Source organism: Anser cygnoides, chromosome 13, assembly GCF_040182565.1.
Source record: "Anser cygnoides isolate HZ-2024a breed goose chromosome 13, Taihu_goose_T2T_genome, whole genome shotgun sequence".
NCBI classification, from domain to species: domain Eukaryota; kingdom Metazoa; phylum Chordata; class Aves; order Anseriformes; family Anatidae; genus Anser; species Anser cygnoides.
In genome coordinates this window covers 6,707,501-6,723,090 of record NC_089885.1, presented here as the reverse complement: position 1 = coordinate 6,723,090, position 15,590 = coordinate 6,707,501, and the positions used below count along the sequence as shown (strand labels likewise).

The 15,590-nt window shown below is 52.2% G+C and overlaps 1 protein-coding gene across 2 annotated transcripts in view; it reads right to left on the bottom strand.

Moving 5' to 3' along the window:
* The window catches only part of MID2 (midline 2), a 73,517-nt gene that overhangs the window by 25,208 nt on the left and 32,719 nt on the right, over nucleotides 1–15,590 (bottom strand). The gene's annotated exons all lie outside the window — the stretch shown is intronic.

Sequence of the window (15,590 nt, the reverse complement as noted above, 5' to 3'; positions counted from 1 at the left end):
GCTCTGCCTGCCGTGGTGAGCTGCCCCCCCAGCTCCCCGGCCAGGCTGCTTCTCTCTGTGCCCCTGGGGCTGCGCTGCCTCCAGGGAGGAGAACACAAGCCAGCAGAGTGCGGAGGGAGAGCCCGCTTGAGCAGCTCTTGGTATCTGTGGACACACAGTGGACTGGCATTTTCTTGGTATCAATAATTTAAGTGACACTGCATTGCCATTAAAATCCGTGGTTTCGCTAAGAGAAAATGTTTTATAGCAAAGCGCCCGCTACCTGTTGCACCGCTTGTCGTGAAACTGATAGCCTATTAATATTTTAAACTCCAGGGCCGAGAGAGGATCCCTGCGGTGTTTTATTCATACTCGGCTAGAAAGCGCGGTCCAAGGCTTTCATCAAGGCTCCAGCAGACCCATAAACATCTGCATGCACGGATAATTTGGGGTCTAGCTAGCCAAGAGAACTTGAATCATAGTCATAAAGCACAGGCAAAGCATTAATTCCTGAAAACCACTGGCTCCTAAAATACTCGAAGCTCACTCGCAAGCCTGCAAATTGCTAGCCAATGGCTGGTAAAGCAGAACACAGAAACAGGCTTGAAAAACGCAGTGAAGCCCTGGGTGCCTTCATTAAGCTGGAAGTGCTTTGCACAACAATGCTGTATCGATAATGAAAAAGCCAGCTGCTAACCGCTCCTGCCACCGCCTTTCCTTACAGCTCAATATTATTAAACGTAATCTCACTAAAGCACTGAACATTCAACTTGCTAATTATCTTCCTCATCATCGACTCGGCTGCACTGAAGTCGCCGCTTTGAAATCGCGGCCGATCTGCTTTCATGTTCCTGGGCTGCTGGCAGAGGGCAAGAGGGGGAGGCAGAAACGAGCTCGAGGAGCGCGCTTTGAAGCACACGAGCCCAAAACGCTTTTGCAGCATCCCAAGTTTGCCAGGGACAGTGTCACTCCTCCCCCGTCCACGAACACGCAGCATTTATCTGTTCATTAAGTGCACGCTGGTGGTGCAGGGATGCTGCAAGCAGCCGGCAGTGTTTGAGTGGCATTAGCGATGGCATGAATGGGGAGCACCCGAGCGCCTCTCTTGCTGCTCCCTGCCTTTGCAGGGCTTCCTTCGAGAGGCACATCTGGCTCCTGCTGCAAGCCCTCCTGCAGCATCTGAACACAGAGATGTGACCATTTCCTTCTGTTCGCTTTGCTGAAAAAAGGAAAAAAAGGTGCAAGGAGCTTTGATTACACCAGCTGGTTATTTTGCAGGTACATATAAATTCCAGCAATTAAAGGGTTTTTGTTAAATTGCATTATAGAACACTCATAATTTCCTCAAACATCCACTTTCTGGCCTGAAATGCAGAATACTTGATTTCTCTACAATCAGGAGAAGCGAGAAAAAGAGATAAAAGAGGAACACCACCACGTCCTTGCGCCACATTGATTGGCACCAGGTACCGTTTCCCAGCCCGAGCTGGCTGCAAGCACAGCGAGGACCACGCGAGAAGCAAACCTCTTCCTGCAGCATTGATAGAGCAGCTCAAGGGCTGCACCTGATTTACCTGCAGGTGACCAGATGCAAAGTAAACATACTGGGCTGAACAGCACGACACTGGTATGCAAACAATTCCGCTCACATTTTATTTAGCTATGTGCATGATGCACAACTTGTGCATTTCCCTTTTTCTCCATGTAGCAAGCAAGCAGCTGAACTAACCACCGATCTCTACATTTGCGGCTGCGGCAATGGAGCCCTGGGGGATGCGGGGTCAGATCCTGCAGGCACTGAGCTCGAAGCTCTGCTCTGCTGGTGCAAGGCCCTGGGCGAGGGGCAGGAGGGTCTGGAGTAAGGCTGCGGAAACACTGAGACGTGGAGTGCAAAGTATGGGGGCTCCTGCTGGGGGCCTAGACTGCAGATCACTTGCAGCCAGCCCAATTAAAACGGGCAGTGGGAGAGGGCTCACCCCCAAACGAGCTTGGCAACGAGGCTTGGGAGGACGTCATCTGGACCTGCCTTGTTGCAGGGCTGGGTTTCCAAATTTATCTTCATGTAAAGGCTGCCAAAACTGGAGAGTGTTTACTCACTGGTTTATTTGGGGTTTGCTGTTGTTTCCGTTGTTCATTTATAATTGTTTTTGATAGAGGATGGACGTCCCTGCCCCCTCCCTCCACGCACCACAAACACGAAACACATGGGTGTGCATCAGCGCACGCATGCACAGAAGCCAGAGCAGATGGGAAATGCTTCCTCCATGAGCTGGCACGGCTCTGGGGCCGTGGCAGGTCCAGGGCATGAGGATGGATGCTCCTGCCCCATCTTCCTCCCTGTGGTAGCACTGAGCCAGGGCTGCCTGCTAGTTGCTGACTCCAGTGCTGGTAGCAACACATCTCTTTGATGCGATGCTTGTAACCAGCTCCCAGAAAAAAGAAAAAAAATCAGGGGGGAAAATATGATAAGCCAGCCAGCTGCCTTTCTACGCTAAGAGAATTTCAGCAGACAAAAGGACAAGTGACAGAAAGACATGGCTGAGCCTGCCGAGCAGCTCCGGCGCAGCTCCCGCGTTGTGACACTAATGCATTTTAAGTCGCTTTGCAGCAAAACGTACTCAGTAAAAGCTGAAATAAAATGCCAGCTTTCAGTGCCTGCTATCACCTTAAACAGCAGTGCTGACCTAGAAAATGAAGCAATTTGTTCTGTCCGTATTTCTAATTGTGCTGAAGAGAGGCTGGAGAAGGCTCGACTGTCCCATCAAGCCAGGTCCCCTGCCCCCAGCTGGGTGTCCTCAGCCCACCCCTTTCACCCCGTGCACGCCAGAGCAAGACCTGGGGCTGGGCCCTGCTCTTGCTGCTGCAAATCCATCATTGCAGCGGCCTCACTCCCACTTTGCAAGGAGATAAAGTAGAGGAAAGCCTCAGCCCGGAGCGCAGAGGTGAAGCTTTGCTGGGCTGAGCAGGGAGGGGAGAGCCAGGGGAGGACAGATCCCAAACACGTGTCCTCCACAGAGGCTTTCAAAGCAGCCTGCATTAGCATATCCTTATTCAATGTCTGCTTGGGAATTGATATTTAGGAGAGAAAAAGACAAGAAAAAAAAGCTCAAGTAAACAGGGCTAACTGAACGCAAAAAAAAATGCAGCTGTGCGTTGTGCCGTTGCCTAATTAGCAGATACTGGATTGGAGTCTCGGTGCTTTTCAAGTATCTTCTTTCATCCTGAGCTCACCAGCACTGCTCTAACTCACCCGATTACAGGGTGCTGGCCCTTCTCCTGCCTTGCTGGCTGTGCTGTGCTGTGCCATGCTGTGCCATGCTGGTGGCCGCATGGCCACCTCCCCAGGGAGCCCACCCCAGGTCCCTGTGGCACCGGAGCTGCACGCACCACGCCGTGGGACACACGGTGCCAGGCAGCCCCGGGGTGCTCCTGCCCGACCCCATCTCTTGCCTGTCTCCTACATGAGAAACGCCTCCAAAGGGCACTGCCTCGCGGCCCTGCAGGACATGTGCTGGTGGCAAGCACGGTGGAAGGGGCCTGCAGCCTAGAGGAAGGCACGGAGCAGGGCAGGGAGGAGAATTTTCTGCCCCCAAATGTTCTTACCCCCAAAGCATCCGTTTGTGACACATCACCCTTCCCATACCGACTGGGAAGGATCAGGGGAAGCCATCTGACTGACACAGCTCTTCTGCTCTGCATCCAGGGCATGGCTGCAAGGAGCCCTCCAGGAGAGTCGGCTCCCCTGCACAAGAGCTGGTGTCTCCTCGTGGCTGCAAGGCTGCAGAAACCTCAAGCTGTGATCCCAAAGCACCGCAGATGCAGCAGGAGCTGGTGCTTCCCGGCCTTCTGTCTCCGCATCCACTGTGTCCTCCTGGGGCAGGAATCAAGGGCGGGGGGGGGGGAGCTTGGAAAGGTCCACACGCCGTGAGCACCCTGCCAGGCACCCAAGCCCTGCAGACGCAGATGCCTGCACCTCTCCCGTGCATGCACCCCTACACAACACAGACGTTCGTTAGGGTGAATGAGCCGATGACAAAGCGTTAATAGCGAAGACATGAAGGTAGCAGCCACACCTCCTCTTGGATATGCAAAGGGCAAGCTGGAGACCAAAGGGCAAGCGGCCGGGGCTTCTCCCCAGGCGCCTCACCCTCCCCACTGCCCTGCCACCAGCCAAGGCCGCTCGGGACACAGCAGTCATTAGGGGCTGCTTAATAAAGAGCGGAGAGGACTCTGCAGCAGCAGAGACGTGGTAATGAGAACGGGCTTGTTTACCCTGCTCAGGAAATTCCTCTCCTCCCGCGGCTTCACATGAGCTCTGGTTTTTGGCAGGTCAGGAGGGGGAATGGAAACCGCGCAGCCAGCGCTCGCAAGGAGAATTATAGCAATCGTGTTCGATTTACACAGACGTGTCTGGGGCAGCCTGAAAACCCCGCAGTCGGCGTGGGGAGGCACTTAAAATGAAAAAGGACGCCTCGTATCCTCGCTTGCCCAGGTTCCTAAGGCTGCCAGCGCTGCGCAAGCGGCTTCATTTGCACTTCTGAAGCCTGCCCAGCAGCACGGCAGCCCCGGACCTTGCCAGTGAGAGCCTTGTGCTGCAGCCTCTGCCTCGCACCGCCGCCGGGAAGCCTCCTCTCTTCCAAGGGATTTGAGAACACCCGACGTTTTTTTCCATGATGCTTTCTGGAAATGCAGTGCGCCTCTGAAAGCACATTTCATCCTTCTGGCAAACCGCCGCTGGGGAATGGCAGCAGCAGCCAGCACTTGTCCCGGATGGTAGCTCCTGGAAAAGAGACCTTAAGGATGAGATGCCCCAGGATGCTGAGCTGCAAGGGTTCGCAGGCTCTGGAGCACCTCCTGGACTTGTCCCCTGACCTGCAGAGGCTTTGTTGTGTGCATTAGCAGCTGGGAACCAGGTCAGCTCTGCCACCCAGCCAGCTTTCCACAAACCAAAGCTCACCACTTGGGAGCGAAGCAGGGGCCATGCTGGCCTCCTCCCTAAAACTCTCTCTTTCACTCCTTTACCCCCAGAACATGACAAAATGGTTCTGCTTCTGCAGAAAGGCAACCTGAGGAACGGGGTAGGGGAGAGCTTGCTAGTTCTGTAAATCAAAGCTGTCTGTACAGTTCCAAGGGGCAGAAAAAAATATCTCATGAAATAGTTTCATGTTGTCAATTCTCCAAAACTGCTGATTAGTTGCAGACTCGGTCTGAAGCATCTTCTTGGCAGGTTTAGCTGTCTGGCTGCTTAGCGTGCGTCTCTAGGACTTACATTTCCCCTGTTTGCTCTCTCTGTCCCTGCGGTACTTAACAGAAACAGGGACTCTGCTTCCGAAATCATTCCTTCAGGCAAAGATCCTGTAAGAGCCCTAACACCTGCAAGTCCTTGGCTCAAGTCATCCTCTTCGAGAGATGAGGAATGGCTGTGTTGAACCAGTGGGGATGGATAACCTCTGGCTGCTGGAGCTCGTCCCCACAAGCACGGAGCCCAAAGAACGAGCTGTCCCCTGGCGAGCTGCGTGGACCTGTTTTCCTGGGTAAAATGAGAAAAAGGCCAAGAAGGAGCCAGCCGATATTCCTCTCTGTTACAGGGTGGCCGGACCTCCTCAAGCTGCCCGGGATCAAACGGTGTGAAGAAACGGTCTCCAGCAGGAAGCCCCGAAGATGGTAACGCATGTGCTGGTCACCCAGTTCCCTCTGGGCGCATCAGAAGGGATGCTCAGAAGCGGTTAACCCCCGAGGTTTACAGCTGCAACAGAGCTGAGGAGCCGTGCCGGAGCTTTTGCTCCCCTCCCCGGATGAGCAGGGTGCCCTGGTGCGATGCTGCCACTGCCGACCTCCAGAACGTTACGAACGAATTAAGAGATCAGAAGAACAAGGGCTACTGGAGGCACTGAGAAGCCTGCATTTCCAAGTCAGCTAGGCAGGGGGAAGAACCTGGGGACCAAGCTGGACGCGAAGCCTGGGGCAGCACTGAGCCCCCCTGCAGCAGTCGTCCCAGGTGCCCCACAGCCTGACGCCGCGTGGGGTGCTCCCAGGAGCATCACTGCAGCGCCTGCATGGGGCTGGCTCTGGCTGGAAACCCACCCGTGTAGCCAAGACACAGCGAGACCTTCAACCCCGGGGCAGCCTCGCAGACCCACGGTAAGGATCTGCCCCCCGTCCCTGCAGCTTCCCTCCCAAAAAAACAACCACAGAGATGAGCCTGGAGGACAAGGCATCTCCAAGGGCTTTACCCTCATCCTCAGTGAGGTCCTCAGCAAGGCTGGGTTCCAGGTTGGACCACAACCCTGACCTTCATCCCAGTGCCCTGCTTCCCTCACCTTCCAGCCGAAAACAGCACAGCTACAAAGGGGCTAACGAGGCACTACAGGGCTCGCCTGACGAACGCTTATCCAACGGTACTGCAGAAATGCACATGGCTTATTTGGGTCCTTCAGTGTTTACATCCTTTAATCTTTTCAAAGCCATTCTTCTGCTACTGGATATTATCATGGTTTTCTGTACCACTGCAGCACTGTTGAAAATTGTTTAAATATTTTATTAAATTCATCCCGACTGTGACAAGTCGGTTTTTATTCCTGAAGCCATCTAACCATTATCTGGTTGTTTGAGCTGTCCTACTTAAATACTCCAAAAGATTTCACTCCCCTGTTCAGGCTGTGTGCTTTTCAACCTAAAAGGATGTGATTTTCAGACATCTTATTAAATTTGCTACATTTGATGTAAAAATTCCCAAGCTATGGTGAGACCTGAGCTTATTTGTTTACCTTCCACTACTTTTATTTATTCCTTTAAAAAGACAGAGCGGAAGGAAAAGATTTCCACTGCTCCAAGCAATGCCTTTTTTTCCAGAAACGTTCCTCTAATGAGTAATTCCACCTCACTTTCTTCAAACCCAGTAGCAGGAGGTACAGGGTGCTGTTTCCTGATGCTCTGTGCTAAGCACAACCAGCAGACACAGGGCCCAAGGGGCAGCAACCTCCCCCATCTCCTAGCCCTCACGTGGATCCCCCAGCTCCTTCAGCCATAATTTTAGGTGCTTTTTTTTTGTCTCTGCCTTTCCAACACATCCGAATGACCCTAGACCTAAGCATCTTGCCAGATCAATAGGCAGGATTTGGCTGCAGGACTGGTTCCCACTGGGCACCTCGTCTCTGCCGCTCATCTTCAGGAGCAGCCTGAGAGCCTGTGGCCAAGCCTATTTACACCTTGGGGAGGTGTCATCAGACCTGGGTGAGCACAGGGGACTTGGAAACCTTTAGGAAGCTGCCTGTGAGTTTTCACTGGGGTTAGCGATGTTTATCATCCCGTCGGGTCACGGCGACAGGAGTCGCAAGCAGCCTCGGCAATGAAAGCCGTCCGTGCAAAGACAGAGCGCTTGAGAATAGAGTATAAGAGAAGGTTTGGACATACCAAATGTTTTCCACGGCTTGAAATGAACATTTTGTTTATTTTCTAAAGCTTTCTAACAGGGGGAAGGTCAGGAGTGACCTGACTGGGACATCAGTTGTTGTATTAGTCTCCGTGGCTGCAGAAAAGTGCTTGGGCTTCCCAAACTTCCAATGGTGAGAAGCAGATGTTAACAAAAGACAAATCTCCCAATGACATCCCGAGACATCAAAAAGAGGCTAAGCAAACTATGCTTCAGAAGCACCCCTCTCCACCAGTGAGGAAGGACATCCGATGGATTGCCTTGGATGCAACATCTCCAGTGCATGCGACTCCCAGCTGGGGAGAGCTGGGACACACCCCAACTGATTCAAAATTGGGAAAATTCAAGGCAGTTTCAGAGTGCTTCCTTCTCAAAAAGCCACAGTGTGGAAAATACCCTAACAGAACACTTCACTAGCAAAAAGGTGGGAACCTTTAACCCAAGTGATTTACCCCATGTCCTCCCCATTCCAGCTCTCACCCACCTCCGGGCGCTGAAGCACGTGGCCATGGCACTCCAGCAATGTCTGTCCCTGTCCCCTGCCCACTCCTGCAGGATAGGTAAATCTGACAGCTTGCTAGAAAAACAGCTTCATTTATCCAGAAAAACAACAGCCTGATGATTTTTCTTGGTAACTCTGGAGGTTGCAAGGGAAGAAGAATTTCACCTCTTGGAGTTACTGCTGCAGGTCCCTCATAGGAGATGAGGATCTGTGTGCCAGCAGCCATGCCGATTCCTTCCTGGGACACTCAGTATTTTAAAGACACCCGAGGCAGCCAAGTGCTTGGTGCATCGTGTCCTAATAGCGTGAAATGGGTTGTGTGAAGGAACAGGTCAGCAAATCTGCGAGCGCTGGATGGATGCGCTCCTCCAGACCGGCCGTGCTGGCTGAACGCACGCTCTCCACCTGCCAGCCTCAGCTGACATCTGGCCATTTATCAGCCCTGGTAATCTGTCCAGAAGGTTGCTTGTGCTGCTGACACTGGTGGTCTCAGTCAAAATGTCCTGTGCCAGCTGATTAGAGAGGCGCAGTCCCAGCACCCAACCTTCGCAGAGTTATTTCAGAGGTCTGGAGACCTCGGTGGGGTGCAAGGCTTACATGGTCCTGTCCCCAGAGGGCTACACCAGCAGCATCCCGCGAGCCAGAGGAGGGAGAAACACACCCGACACCCAGGTCAAGGCGAGGCAGAAGTTACACACAACCCTTGGAAGGCAGAAATGCCAAAGGACAACCAAATCGCAGCCATAATGTGGGTTAACAACCTCAGACGTGGAAAAAGGATTAGAAACCAGAGCACACCGACCGCTTGGAGGACCTCTTCTGAATGCGAAGGAATAGCCAGAGGACAAAGCTAGCAACAGTGCAGCCCAGCAGTAACGAGACCATGAGAAAAGGGCTACTGCTTCACAGCTGAGGAAGGACTGTCAGGCATGGAACGGGAGCGGGACTGCAGCTAGCAGTACCACGCTGCCCGGCGCTTTGAAGCCAAAAGTGAACAAAACTCCTTTCAGAGCATTAAAGCTAGACAACACAGCTTCATCCCCATAAACATGTATAACCTTGTGGAAGAAATGACTGTTGGAATGGAAGATGCATCCTCTGAAGGACGTGGATGAATACATGGTAGGCAAAGACAAAGAATGACATAAAAGCTGCCCTGGTCGAAAAGTAAGGGCAGGTGGGTGGAAACCAACTCCAGCGAATGTAAGTGCTCATGGGCTCACTAACAATAGTACAATTATATCAACTACTCCTGCTGCAGATAATGGTATGGCTATGAAGAGCCCTTAAGAATATTCCCAAGGGTATGTGAGGATCTCATGCACTGACGGGGTTTCCAGGAAAAAAAAACGTGACAAATAGTAATCTGAGGCACACAGGGAACATTCAGAATAGCAGGACACTAAATGCCACTGATAACATTTGAGCTCAGTTATTAAAGACAGAAGAGGACAAGCTAAGTAAAAGAGAATCAACAATAATTTTTGTTGTTAAGGTCTCTTAAGCGAAAAAAAAAAAAAAAGACCATAAATATCTCTGACCATGAAACACTAAAATGAACTTGCGGCAAAAATCTAAGGAGGAGCCACAGGAGGCCTACAAAGGGACAGAGTAAGTGAGGTGGGATCCCAACGGCTTCAGAGGGCAGGAGACATGGGCAGGCCAGCACAAAAGGCCCAGGCTGAGCATCAGGCTGCTCCTGGGAAGTTCCAACTTGTAACAAACCAAATGGAAAACATAACCGTGATGGAAAGCATAACCGTGATGGAGGGCATGGGAGTTGTAACAGAAGACTGAGGAACTGCTAGTGTGAGTTAGGAATCCCCTGGGCCACGTTCTCCTGGTGGAGGCTGAAGCCTTTTGGTTTCCATTAACCATTTGGGTTCTTCCAAAAGGGTCAGAGGCTCTGCTGGTAATTTCCTGAGCTGCTCTGATTAAAGACACCCTTCACCCCCACCTTCTGAAGATCCCAGTGTGATTCCCAACCAAGAGAGCTTCATTAGTCAAATGCTGGCTTGCATTTACCCTCTTGAAATTGGAGAATGCAGTTATGCAGGAATATATTAGCATACCTATTTCATTTTCACAATTGAATGATTAATAGCACAGTGCCTGCGATTCCTTCCTCAGTAGAAGTTGTACTAAGTACATAAAATCATAGCAGACTATATTGGCTCTTGCCTGCATTTTGAAGAAGGTCTGACAGCTGAAGTGACTGATGATGCACCCTAGGAAGCTACAAAATCACCCTGTGGGCCATTTGCAAGGCTCAGTGCATGGCTTGAGTTTTGAAATTATTTGAAATCTTTTAATTTTCCAAACTAATGATACCATTTAAAGAGATGAAATACTAAATCTGAACCCGCAAAAAGTAAATTTGGAATTTGGCAAATGATTTATTCAAATTTGTATTTGCACTTAATAAAGAATCAATCTTCTGTTGTGGAAATGAAGAGATGAAATTCCAGCAAAAAGTAATGAAAAATTTCAGGGAAGGTACCTGCAAGATCCTTTTCTCCTAGCTGCCTGGTCTGCATAGCAACGTTTAGATTCAGCTTTTCAAAAACTGAATATGAAATGCAGAAAATGAATTAGGAGTAGAATTCACGCCTAAACAACGGGGAGATAGGTTTTGAATTACAAATACAAAATTACCTTGAAAGTGAAGCTAAAGCTCCCGCATTTCAAATTATTGCAGAAAATGTATTGAATGCTGCAGAGATCAGAAAGATACAGCACCAGAGGCCGATGACAAATGGCGGGGAAGAAATCAATTCAAGGGGAGCTTGACTTGTGTTATGACCACGTCCCACAGTTTAGCTTTACCAAGCAAAAATACTGCAGAACATGATTTTAACCTGAAATATTAATTGGCAATAAAACTTGTCTCCAAATGGCTCGTCCTCAAGCTTGCTTGTTACTTGAGACAGAGACGTGGCCGCTCGCAGCAGGGCTTTGCAACCAGGGCTGCCACCACCCCAAAGGTTTGGCAGCAAAAGGGTGATGTAGAACCGCTGCTCCTCGGTGGAAACAGCCATGGCAATGCAATGGCAGTATCGCATCGAATCATTAGGGCTGGTGGTCGGATGCACCACAGGGTGTTTTCCAGCATCCCCACTGCCTCCCCAGCTCCAGGGAGAGTTTTCCTGTGTTGTGCATTTATTTGGCCTCTCCTCTTCCTTGCACTTGAGACTTTTATCACCTTCAGCACTGCTTCATTTCTATCCAACATTGCAAGGACGGAGGCTCAGGTCTCTTCCCTAAGTTTATTTATTGCCAGCATTCCCCGTGGCCAGTTGCACTGCCATTGGCCTCATCTGGAAAACAGAAGGCTGGAAGAAAAGGGCCACCAAAGCGCAGGTGAATGAGCTCAGCCTTTCTCACAGCCCCAGAAGACCTCGTTCAGAGGAGCTGAAATACTCCGTAACGGAGGCTTGCAGGGAAGGAAGCAAGCAGCTGCCACCGCCCACCACTGCCAGGCAGACAGCGGGGCTCCCGATGCCTTGGCTGGGATCTCCCACCGCATCTCGTCCTGCTGGCAGAGAAGGGCTGGGCGACAAGGAGAGCCCACCACGTCCGGAGTCCCCTTTTCTCCCCAAGTACACAGCTACCCCAAGGGGGATCCCAAAGGATGGTTCCAAACCTACCCCGGATCCCTAAAAACCTCTGTGCACAGCCAAGCCCCCTCCCAGGCACCACAGCCAGAGGGCTGTCCCACAGCAAGCACAGGGCAGGGGCTGCCTGCTGGGGGGCTGTAGCACCCCAGAGCCCGTCCCAGCACTGGGCAGGAGAGACATCACTAAAGATGCTTCAGTATCTACTTCTCCAGCCCCAAGTTGCTCCTTACACCCTTTCTTGACCCCCTTTCCCATACCCGTCCACCCTCCTGCCCCCTCTCTCCTTCAGCGTCTCATGCTGGAGCGGGGGCACCGAGACGGCTGCAAATGAATAATGAAACAGAGGCAGCTAATCGGTGCCTTCCCTCTCCCAGCATGCCCCCAAAAAGCTCAGCTCCCAGCTCTGAGGATCAAACGAGACGATCAAACGCTCCGGCAGCTGGCTTTGAATTCCCTGTTGCGCTAACTCCTGCGCGTGTTCACGAGCTGTTTCCTCCACCCGACGTAACAGGAGGGGGGCAGGCAGCAGCGCGCAGGCCAGAAACCAGGCGGCTCCCTTCCTGCCCCCGTATTTATGGGTTTATCCCAGGTTCCAGCCTCTGCCAGGAGCTGGAGGATGCCAGGGTCCTGCAGCACGGGCAGAGGAAGGAGATGCTGTGGGACCCGGCACGAGGCCACGGCGAAGGCCAGCTGAAGACGCCTGCTTGCAGGGGAGAGAAGACACAAGGCTTCCCCAGGGGACCTCTTGGCTCCTCTTTGCAACCACAGGAGACACAGGAAAACAGGCACGGGGCAAGGAGAAGGCGAGGGCAGCTGCCTGGCCCCTAAGAAAACAAACAGCACTTGGAGGATGGGCTACAGCTTGGCCATCAAATGTCACCATCCCCTGAGCTTGGTGGGAGAGGGGGAGAACCCCTGCAGATCTGGCAGACAGGACTTTAGGGTAAAAGATGGAGAAGTTTCCTTAAAGTTGGGTTCCCCACAGATATTTCTCCTCAAACATGAAATATTTCAGCTCTTGGCGGGGGAAAAAGGGGAAACAAAAGCCCAGGGAAGCTCCTACAGAGCCCAGAGCAAAGACCTACTTACATTATTTTGGGGGGCAGGATTTTCCAAGAGTTCTCATCCTTCCAAAGAAGCCCCTGATGGACAGGGCACTCCGAAGACCGGGAGGGCATCTCAGGGCCACGTCCCTAGGACAGCTGTACCACTTGGTGGCATCATTCTCAAAAGCTTTGGCAAGTGGGGACAGCTTACATAATTGGTATCGCAGCGATTAGAAGCATCAAATTATCTTCCGCAGCACACAACAAATAACGCTAATGGTGGGGATAATGTCAAACAGAATTACATTGGATTTTAAACAGCACTGATAGCACATGTTAAGCAGACATATAATTAGCACTGTGGCGCCTTGATAATATTAATAACATAGCTAATTATACCGATATAAATAGCAAGATTAATTGTCACAAAACATCAGCATCAATCTTTGAAAGGCATCCCCAAGCCTTGCCACTGTTTGTCAGCACTCGGGCACCAGGGCCATAACAGCAGCAAAAAAAATTTCCGAGGGCTTCCTTTACCCCTCGCCGAGGCTCCTTCCTACTCAGACTGGCCGCAGCTCCCCCTTCGGCACCCCTCAAGCCCACACAGTGTGTGTCCTCTCTGTGCACCATCCTGTCTGTGCATCGTCCTCCCCATGTACTGGACAGAACTCCATGCGCTGTCCTCCCCAGGCACCACCTTCTCCATGCACCATCTTCTCCATGCACCGTCCTCCCCTCGCACTGACCTCCCCCTGCACCATCCTCCCCATGCACCATCTTCTCTGTGCACCATCTTCATGCGTTGTCCCACCCTGCGCTGTCCTCCCCTTGCACCATCTTCCCCATGCACCATCCTCTCCGTGCACCGTCCTCCCCACCGTCTCACCATGACGCCCAGTGGGGCAGGAGCCCTGGTCTCCCCAGCCCCACACCAGGCTGCACCCAGCAGAGCTGGAGCAGAGCAGGAGCCCACGGCAGGAGGCTGGAGGGCAAAGCCCTGCGCTGAGCGATGCGAAGCACCCCCCGATCACGAGCGTGCTTAAAGACCCTGGGGGAGGCCGGGATATTCTTGGAGGCTCCGTCCCTGCTCAGCCCTTGCAGTTGTGTTTGCTTTAGATTTAAATCGCTCCACTGAACGGTTTGTTGGAAGGAAATAGAGCCAAATGCTTTCCCTTTTAATAACCTGAAGACAAATAACGAGACGTGTTGTAAGTGGTTACAGGGAAGCATGTTCACTTCTCCAGCTCTGTGTAGGGTTTTTCTGCTGTTTCACCACGCAGCCTTGCACTGAACCCTGCTCTGCTGCACTAACATTTTGTTTTCTGAAAAATTTTGTTTGCAAAGCCCCTGAGGCTGCTTTAGAAACCCACTGCGCAGAGGTGACAAATGGGAAGGATTAACTACGATGTGCCCTTTGGGAGACTTGACCGCTTGTCTGCGCTTGGCTCCTTCTGCTAGGCTGCTTCGTTAGTCACGAGGGCCAGCACCATCCCACCCAGAGCAGTGCAGGGCACGAGGCGCATCGCTGCAATGATGAAGGAATAACTTGAACCCAAATTCCTGTTCGTGTGCTGCCCAGAGAAACCTTTCCACATCCCCAGCATGTGGAAGCCTCCGGGGGCACGTTCGGGACGGCCACGTTCAGTGGGGCCATTCCACGTTTTACGGGGAATTCACCCTGGATTTTCTCCCTCTCCAGCTCCGGAAGGAGCGGTTCAGCTGCGCTGCCTTTGGGGATGCTCCAGCACCCCTGTCCCAGCACCTGGCTGCCGGGGGAGAGGCTGGGGCCATGGGAAAGCCGAGCGCCGGCTTTTATCCCGCTCACATCCACGTCATCCCTAAAGCTGTGCTGGCAGGGCAATCCGCGAGCACCGCCAAAGCGTGAAGGAGGAGGCAAACCCTCAGGTTTCTCTTGGAAGCAGATACAACGCGCCAACCGGCTGCTCGGGATGGGGCTTATTTTGGCTGATCTGTTGCTTATGCTAAGCCGCAGCGAGACTGTTAAAACCGGAGAGGGAGATGTTGAGATAGACGCGCACCAGCACAAACTCAGCCTCGGGGTAAACGCACCGACTTCTTTAACTCCTTGTGCAGACCGGAGCAGCAGAAAGCCCCGTGCCTTCTGTCTGCCTTTTCCCTTCACTGCTATTTTTCTGCTGAAAAAGCCAGCAAAATGCCTAAACCCGCCACAAAGCTACCATAAGCACGGCTACGTGCTGCTGGGGACCCCCCTCTCCCCCCGCAATGCGTGGGATGTGGCTGCAGGCTTTGCTGGGGATGCACGGAGCTTGTACACAGGCTGCTGATCCAGCAGGGCTCAGCCCTGCGGGTTGCACAAGTGCCGACGTCTTGCAGCAACGGGCACGGGAGCAGAGGTCTGAACAGGTTTTCCTGCCCCAGGCAAAGAACCCAGCCTTGCCGCTTGAGGACGGGGACACGGCACTGGCAGATGCCCTGCAGCATCCCAAGACAGCGTGTTTAGGCAGCCTGCGTAAAGCCAAAAAGCAAAGAAAGACCTTTCGGAAAGTTACAACATCTGGAATCCGTGGAGGGGAGGGATAAGCAGAGCCGAGGAGCCAGCGCAAGGGGAGCTGTGTGTGCCAAAACCCACTTCAGCTGCTTTGCGCTTGGCTCAGGCTTCACCCAGCCAAGTGCCAAGCTCCCACCAGTCCTTGTTGCCTTCTTCATAAAAAATAAAATAAAATAATGCACGGACGTTTCTTACATTGAGAAAAGGAAAAATACACTCTACCTCTCCACAATGGGAGAAAGCCCCAAAATCTCAGTTATTTCCCTCAGACATTCAAGTTTCATAGCCCTTTCTTTGCAAGGCAGAGGGCTGTGATAACCTCTGTCTTCCTCCAGCCCTCTCCTCTGATACACTCAAATCTTTTTGCTAAAACACAGAAACAAAAAAAGACAACAACAGCAACCCAAACCAAAAAGCATCTTGTCCAAGAGCACAGGCTGCTGCGGGTGGGAGGCATGCTGAAAAGGCAAATGCTTTTGTA